The sequence below is a fragment of the Zootoca vivipara genome, chromosome 14 (assembly GCF_965207765.1).
Source record: "Zootoca vivipara chromosome 14, rZooViv2.hap1.1, whole genome shotgun sequence".
NCBI classification, from domain to species: Eukaryota; Metazoa; Chordata; class Lepidosauria; order Squamata; family Lacertidae; genus Zootoca; species Zootoca vivipara.
In genome coordinates this window covers 6,153,378-6,161,773 of record NC_142597.1, presented here as the reverse complement: position 1 = coordinate 6,161,773, position 8,396 = coordinate 6,153,378, and the positions used below count along the sequence as shown (strand labels likewise).

Sequence of the window (8,396 nt, the reverse complement as noted above, 5' to 3'; positions counted from 1 at the left end):
TACAGATGCAGCTCTTGAGACAGCTAATTAAAGACATGAACTGTGCAAAGCAAAGAGGAGATAGTTCAAAATGCTTTATAATAACACTTAGCCCTTCTTGTTTCACTTTCAAGGGTTCAAAGTGCTTCAAAAGCAATACCTTACAGTAATTCTAACAGCAAGCCTCAGCGTTAAAATGGCCATTATTGTCTGGGACTGAGGCTGAGAGAGAGTGTCTTGCGTAGAATGTTCTGCCAAAAGGCATGGATGGTGCCTTGGCCTCTTTGCTAGCTGTTGGGCAAGAGAGGCAGCAAGAGAAGGGAAATACTTGCCACTGACTAGCACATTCCTAAGGTGGCCAGAGGAGAGGGCAGAGCTTGATCCCTAATTATTTCATTGGATTTCTTCACTGGCCAATTATAAATTGCCAGCTGTGGATCATCTGTGGACCTCTTCCTAAAATAATCATTATTGGAATTGTGTGCAAAATGCCCACAAAGCCGCCTGCCCACAAAGGGGTGGAATGGACTTGTTGCCATGTTCACCAAGATCTTGTCAGTATTCTCTGTACTCATTGTTAATGACTCTCAAGGGTTTCATTGATGGGTCTTTCCTAGCCCTACCTGCAGCTGTCAAAAACCAGACCTGGAATCTATGTCTTGCCAAGTCCATGCTGCACCACAAGGGCTCTCCTCTAAGCCAACTCTGTCGGCTCAGCATTCTATACACATAAACATCTGTTTAAAAATGTTTCTCCTTGCAACAGTAACAGAGATAGAGAGATGGCCCAAGCTTATGGTCACCTTCAAGTTGCTCCCTAGAAGTTATCCTGTATGCATAGGGCTATCTTCAGCGTGTCGTCATAACAGGGGCCTCCTAAGGAGCAATTTCAATTAGCAATAATCACACCTCGGATTAACCTCATTGGCTATGATACTGCCACCGCCATATCAAAGATAGACACTGGCATCTGTGCAGATTGGAGATATAATGAGGACCCCTCTTGGTATTCCATGCCCCATTAGCTCATACAGCTACCAAAATCAGTTTTAAACCTAAATTTTAATTAGCTGAGCTTTGAACTAGGACAACCTTGCTCGAGCATATTAAGTGGTGATAATGCTTAATTCCATGTGAAGACTTTTGCATGGGCTTTCAATGCACGTCAGTAAAAATTTCTTAAGGAGCAAGATAACGTGACCAAGGCCACTGAGAATTATCTAAATGTTGGTGTATGGAGTGCTCTCTGGTCAGTAGTCCCAGCTACCCCCTCTGTTTTATCTTGTAGATTTGTTCACAGATCACACTGAACGTAAGGGCAAGCTGCATCTTCACATGTATATGTGTTTGTGTGAAAGAGAGCACAGCTGTGGGTTTGTAAAGCTCAGCTGTTGTGCACACAGATATAGAGATTGTGTCCATCTCAGTTATCTGTTTGCACAAGGCTAAAGATTGTACGATAGCTGGGTGTTATGTGTGAGCTTCCCTTAACAGTCAGTGAGTATTCCATGGCCAATGACAGCATTTCTCATTGGGCTGCTTTGTTTTTCCTCCCATGAGGATTTTCTTCCCTTCTTCCTTTCTTCTGTAAACCTCAGGGTTCCCCCAAGCCTGCTGAAACCTCCTCTCATGTGTGGGTAGTGCCATTTTTATCTCCCCCCCCTCTCTCTCCCTCTCCCTCTCTCTCTCTCTGTGTATGGATGGAAAGCACTGGGAGGACTGAATTGGTTTTACAAGGGCTTCTCAGATTGTAATAATATGATACCCCCCTCTCTTTGTTCATGTTCTAATCTCCTGCAGAACATTCTGTAAGGGGAAAGATGCAATTTTGTCTTAAGCAGGTTGGTCTCAACTCAATTTAAATCCAGCTAAGAGTTCTAAATTGATATGTATGTAAGCGAGTCAAGAGCTAAGAGTCCTATTCAGAACATGCTGGAGAATGTGTTCCATTTCTCATTTACTTCTGCTAGGACTGCCCTAATGGAATAAACCAGACAAGAGGGATATAATTTGGAAGGTTGTTCTTTGGCAGGTGATGGAGTATAGAAGACTTAATTCATGATTGTGCCCCCAGTGGTAGGCTATGGTTGAAATTAGGCAGACTAATAGAAGATTGCTTATTTAACAGCCTCTTAGTATTGGGGGTAGGAAGAATGAGAGAGAAAACATGCTCCAAATCAGTTCCAGTTGTAAAGGGAAATCCTAAATACAATAAACTGCCATAGATTATGCTGCTTTAAATTAAGATGACATAAAGGGTAGTACACCAAATCCAAACACCATTCAGGAGTAGGGCTGCTGCTGGCCAAGGGGAAACAAGCCTTTAAAATAGAGTTTGAGTTGCATCACCCTTTTTGCTGTCTTAATTTACTTTGGGTTGCCATGTTCACAAGAATGAGCTGGATGGACTTAGAATGCAGCCTAAAGGTAAAGGGACCCCTGACCGTTAGGTCCAGTCGTGACCGTCTCTGGGGTTGCGGCGCTCATCTCGCATTATTAGCCGAGGAGCAAGCGCACAGCTTCCAGGTCATGTGGCCAGCATGACTAAGCTGCTTCTGGCGAACCAGAGCAGCACACAGAAATGCCGTTTACCTTCCCACTGTAGCGGTACCTATTTATCTACTTGCATTTGGATGTGTTTTCAAACTGCTAGGTTGGCAGGAGCTGGGACCAAGCAACAGGAGCTCACCCCATCGTGGGGATTCGAACCGCCGACCTTCTGATCGGCAAGCCCTAGGCTTTGTGGTTTAACCCACAGTACCACCCGCGTTTTGTGCTTAGATAATGTTATTGGCAGGAAGAGGTATTGATTCTTTGGGATTTAAAGAAAATGATCACTTTAAATAATCAAACAGCATAAATATTAGTTTTTGTAACAGAAGCTCTGAAATGTACTGTCAAGGTGAGTCATTGATCTCTGAGACAGTAGACCAGTTGTAAATTATTGTAATGACTATTTGTAAATTGATTCAGTGAAAAAGTTTCACTGCCTATCAGTATGAAACAAGCTAATATGTGTTTATTGCAATATCTCTGTCAGCTGCAAAATTCCAGATAAAAGAATGAAGAAAAGAATGTACCTTTTCAACCATAGAATCCATGTAAAATATAAATAATACTTTTTATGGGGAAGTGAGCCCCATTGAATTCAGTGGGAATCACTTCTGATCAAACATGCATAGAACTGAATCTTTGCAAGAAGTTTCTGGTAAGAGGCACATTATGAGAAGAATCACAATTTCAGACATTTTTTGGTTATGTGCTTGGCTGACAAGCAGATAGGGTACAGCTGTCATCTGTGGGGTGATGATTGAACATATGTAAGTGAGAATATCTCTGGAGGTTTTAGCAACAATGATTCTACACAGCATCAAAAATGTGATGTATATATGCTAGAGCTGAGATGAAGGTTGCTGAAATTGGAGTATGATGGTAGGGAATTGGGTGGCTGCCCTTTGTGCGTATACGTGGCCATTATTCCGTCAAAATAAATGTTGCTGTGTCTGAGGCATTCTGATGTTAAAAAAAGGAAGTGCCTGGATCACTGAAAGGGGAGGTTTGCTGTTGTGTTGGTGGCAGTAAAAGCAAACAAAAAACAACCTGACACCACCACCATAGCTGCCAAGTTATCCCTTTTTTACAGGGATTTTCCCTTATGCTGAATAGGCTTCCTCGCGAGAAAAGCGAAAACTTGGCAGCTATGACCACCACTGATAAAAGGTAAGCACTTCCCCATGAACCCGACAGTGATGTCCCTCCAGGATACCACCTCAGTGACCCTGCTTCACATCTCAAGTGTTTTTGCCTGGCTGAAAAGTGTCCTCAAAGAGTTGTGTGAGTGTACATCAAAACTAGTCTACTGTACAAAGGTAAGATTTACATTTGTTGTGCCACACAGTTCTGCCCTTGGCTCCACCCAGTGCCTCCTGCCAACCTAGTAGTTTGAAAGCACGCCAAAGTGCAAATAGATAAATAGGTGGGAAGGTAAACGGCATTTTCGTGTGCTGCTCTAGTTCGCCAGAAGCAGCTTAGTCATGCTGGCCACATGACCTGGAAGCTGTACACTGGCTCCCTTGGCCAATAACGCGAGATGAGTGCCGCAACCCCAGAGTTGGTCATGACTGGACCTAATGGTCAGGGGTCCCTTTACCTTTTACCACCCAGTGCTGGCATGTGGTCCTTTGTCAGGGACTGACTGAATGAGGAAGAGTGGTGGCAGCCCGTGGTCCAGGAGGCACCTGAGGGGGAAGGGGACTTTGAACCAGGTTCAGACTGGTGGGACAGGGAGGAATCATCAGCAGAGACTGAGGGTGAAGGGGAGAGGCTTAAGGTAGCCACAGATGGTGATAGAGAAGCAGCAGGGGCTGTGTCTTCTCCTTTGCATTATAGTCCTGATTCAGCTCCTTCCCTTCCCCCACTCTCAGCGCAGGAACAAAAGGTTGAGAAAAGGCTAGAACAATTAAGAATAGCTGAGTCACAGTGGAAAAATGCAAGGAGGGAGGTATAAATAAGGGGGGAATAGGAGCCGGAACTTTAGCTTCTGCAACTGACTTGCTTATCTGATGGATGTGCTGTGTGCTGACTCCTTGGTTCTGAGCAATTAATTTGATTAATCAAGTTAATTACTGCAAGCACTGTGTCTGGTCAGCTTACACTGCAGGGATCAGCAAACTTTTTCAGCGGGGGGCCGGTCCACTGTCCCTCAGACCTTGTGGGGGGCCGGACTATTTTTTTTGGGGGGGGGAGAATGAATTCCTATGCCCCACAAATAACCCAGAGATAAAAGCACACATTCTACTCATGTAAAAACACGCACCTTCCCAGACCATCCGTAGGCCGGATTTAGAAGGCAATTGGGCCAGATTTGGCCCCTGGGCCATAGTTTGCCTACCCATGGCTTACAGCATTGGACAACAGACAGAAGGGCTTTTATGGCAGCCTGACATCCTTGAAAGATGGCTTAGAAGCAAAAGTGCCCCCCAGCTGAAAAGATCTCCCCACCCCACTTTAGATGATGGAACATCATCTTTGATGTGGCGGCCTTAAAGTGCTGAGAACTGGGCAGTATGCAAGATCCCAGGGGTCTTGACAGTTTATAAGGGTTTGTGCTTCCTTTGTGAAAAATGAGATGGAACGGAGGCTGTAGTGTCTATGGTTTACTTACACATATTTGCACCTGACTTTGGGTGGAGAGAGGATTCCGAGTACCACATCTCAAGAGGGGTTTGCTCCCCACTGTGGCACAGCATTAGATTCAAAGGGCATTAGATTTATCAGGGTAATGTCTCTGCCTACATCTGTTTTTGTTCTTTGATGGCACCTCTCTCAGCCAATCTCTCGAGGAAGCTGGCTTGACTTATTTTTTAGGCCTTGCTAAATTCGTGTTCAAACCCCATAGTTACTGATTTCATATATTATGAGAAGAACTGGCACCCAGGAATTTTAGGAGATCCTTGCCCCCTGCAAACCTATAACAATATAGTCTAACTGAATCCATGAAGTGACAATTGGGTATAGTATGAATCTATGAAACCACCACAACAGAGCATTCATGCTGTGGGAGAGCCCTTCTGAACACCTGTCAGTCAAAATAATGGTTAAATTTATTATTTCAGTATTTTGGACATAGTCACGATCTAATGGAAATAAGGTCCTCTGAAGACCTTTTTAACTGCCCTACAGAGTAGAAATAATTGACACTTTCCAGTAAGTGTACAGATATTGAAACTATTCCCATTATTAACTCCTATTAACTTCTTTTTCTTTAATATGTGCATTAAAGATGATGGTATCATAGCAAGGGCATCAAAGAGGCTAATGTACCATAACGTTAGAAACTGTCTATTACTTTCTCTAAGGAAAACATTTATTTTCTTTAATGACACTGAAGTTTAGAATTATGTTCTAATTTTTGGATTCATTCCACACTTGGAATATTAGCACTTCTAGGGAAATTTGCATGTGATCCGGCTGGGGATAATAGCAGTCCTTTGCCATTTACCATGACATAGTTACCGACACACCAAGAAAAGGGGGGAAAACATTCATTTTAAATCCAGAAGAAAATAATTATTATTATAGGTTTGCATCCAGCTAAGTTCTACATAGGGACCCAGGTGGCGCTGTGGTTAAACCACTGAGCCTAGGGCTTGCTGATCAGAAGGTCGGCGGTTCGAATCCCTGTGACGGGGTGAGCTCCCGTTGCTTGGTCCCAGCTCCTGCCAACCTAGCAGTTCGAAAGCACGTCAAAATGCAAGTAGATAAATAGGAACCGCTACAGCGGGAAGGTAAATGACGTTTCCATGTGCTGCTCTGGTTTGCCAGAAGTGGCTTTGTCATGCTGGCCACATGACCTGGAAGCTATATGCCGGCTCCCTCGGCCAATAATGCGAGATGAGCGCGCAACCCCAGAGTCGGTCACGACTGGACCTAATGGTCAGGGGTCCCTTTACCTTTACCTAAGTTCTACATAGGGTGGACAGACTGGAATGAACAAACCTGTCATGTCCATTAACATCAGTGGAGCTGCTCCAAGTAGAACTTATATTGGATGAAATCCATAGATTCTACTGGGCAAGATAGTCTGAATACATAACACAAAGGCTGGGCACAGCTCCATTGCATACCAAATAGTTTACAGGCACAATTCAAAGTGCTGGTCTTGATGTAAAAAACTTTATGCGCCAAGGACCAATTCTCTCCATATGAACCAGCCTGGACCCTGAGTCATCTGAACCCCTTCTCCATGTGTCCCCTCTGAGGGAGGTGCAAAGGGTGGCAACACAAGAATGGCCCTTCTCGGTTGCTAAAGTCAACCTTGTACATAGTGAGCTTCCTTATACCAGGTCTCACAGTCCTACTTAAAGATGTCAGGGATTGAACCTGAGACATTCACTCATGTGTTACAAATCACCCACTTTTGCAATTGTTTTTCTCTCACAGCAATAGGATATTTAGTAACCAGGGTACATTTCTTTTTGATATGATGCATCAGGGTTCTTATGACAAATGGCAGAAGTTTGGGCTATGCAGGAGAAAAAATGGATGGATCAGACTGCATTTGGTGTAAATGTGGTTTTGTTGTTTCAATTTGACATGTGTCTGTTCTAGTGTGTGTGTGTGTGTGTGTGTGTGTGTGTGTGTGTGTGAGAGAGAGAGAGAGAGAGAGAGAGAGAGAGAGAGAGAGAGAGAGATCCAAGTGTCTAGAAGGTGTGACTACTTCAATGCACATCGAAAATGGGGTTGTATGTGCCCCTGAGAGTGATTGGAGGTCAAGGCTTTTTTCAGCTGGAACTCAGTGGAACTCAGTTCTGGCACCTCTCAGGTGGGTGCTGTTGCCATTTCTAGAAAAAACAGCACTGTTGGAGGTGGTGATATATCATCTGCCCCCAGATCATTGCAGAGGATGAAAAGATTGCTGCTTCTCTGCACTCATTTAGGCAGCATATTTTTCCTGTACATTGCCATTGCTCTCTGCCCCCATTTTGAATGTATGTGGCCTCAGCCATGTTTTCTAGCCATTTGGAGCAGGTGCTCCCTGGTATATAAGAAATGCAGCCCTGAGACCACATAGCAAAAGGATTAGGAAGGACAAGAGCATTCCAATGCCCACAGTAGGCTAGTCTGTGCAGATCAGTGCCAATCAGGTGAGTTAGCTTTGTGATTCAGGCCAGTGGATCCCTCTAGCATCCCTGTATAGGAATCGCATGAGTTGGCATCCAATGTACATCATGCAAGCTTTTTGTTGTTGTTTTTTGGTCATAGCTGGGTTTTTTCGTATGTGTATGTATGTGTGTGTAAAATTATTGTTATAGCAGCTGCCAGTCTGGCTCACTCCTTTCCACACTTTCTTGCTATGATCTGTATAAAGTTTCTCAAAGGGAAGTGAATAAAATATGAGTCTTCCAAACAAGTATATTAAAATGTACAGCTTTGGGTGGGTTGTGCTTCTTGCTCCCTCCTTCCATACTCCTGGGGCACAAAGGCAAGGAGATTGGCCAAGTAGTATTATATGCATTATGAAGTACAAAGCCAACCTAAATTAATAATTGCAATCACAGCTACTCAAGAGGAGCAGAACTCTTGTTCTCTATGGGATTTCCCTTTTATAAGCAGATACAAGGGTATGTATAAAATATCATACTTTGAGGGCCTTGATATGTCGCCTGTTGCCTGGAATTAGAATAGAGAGGGGTGTGTGAGTAAATCAACATTTGCTGTTCCACTTTTGCTTCTGGCCCTGGCACCCCTGGCTTGTGGCCCCCAGAATATTACCTAGAAGGAAATGCTGCCCTCATGCTGAAAAGGACTCCCCCGCCACTATTGTAGTCAGTACTGTCAGACATATTATCTCCAAGCTTCATGATAGTATCACCTTCCCATACCATGTCTTTCCCAACCGGCAAAGGGTGAAGGCA

General features: G+C 44.0%; 1 pseudogene; it reads right to left on the bottom strand.

Moving 5' to 3' along the window:
- Nucleotides 1-864: 864 nt before the first annotated feature.
- On the bottom strand, nucleotides 865-937 carry LOC132591215 (U4 spliceosomal RNA; annotated as a pseudogene).
- Nucleotides 938-8,396: the final 7,459 nt, after the last annotated feature.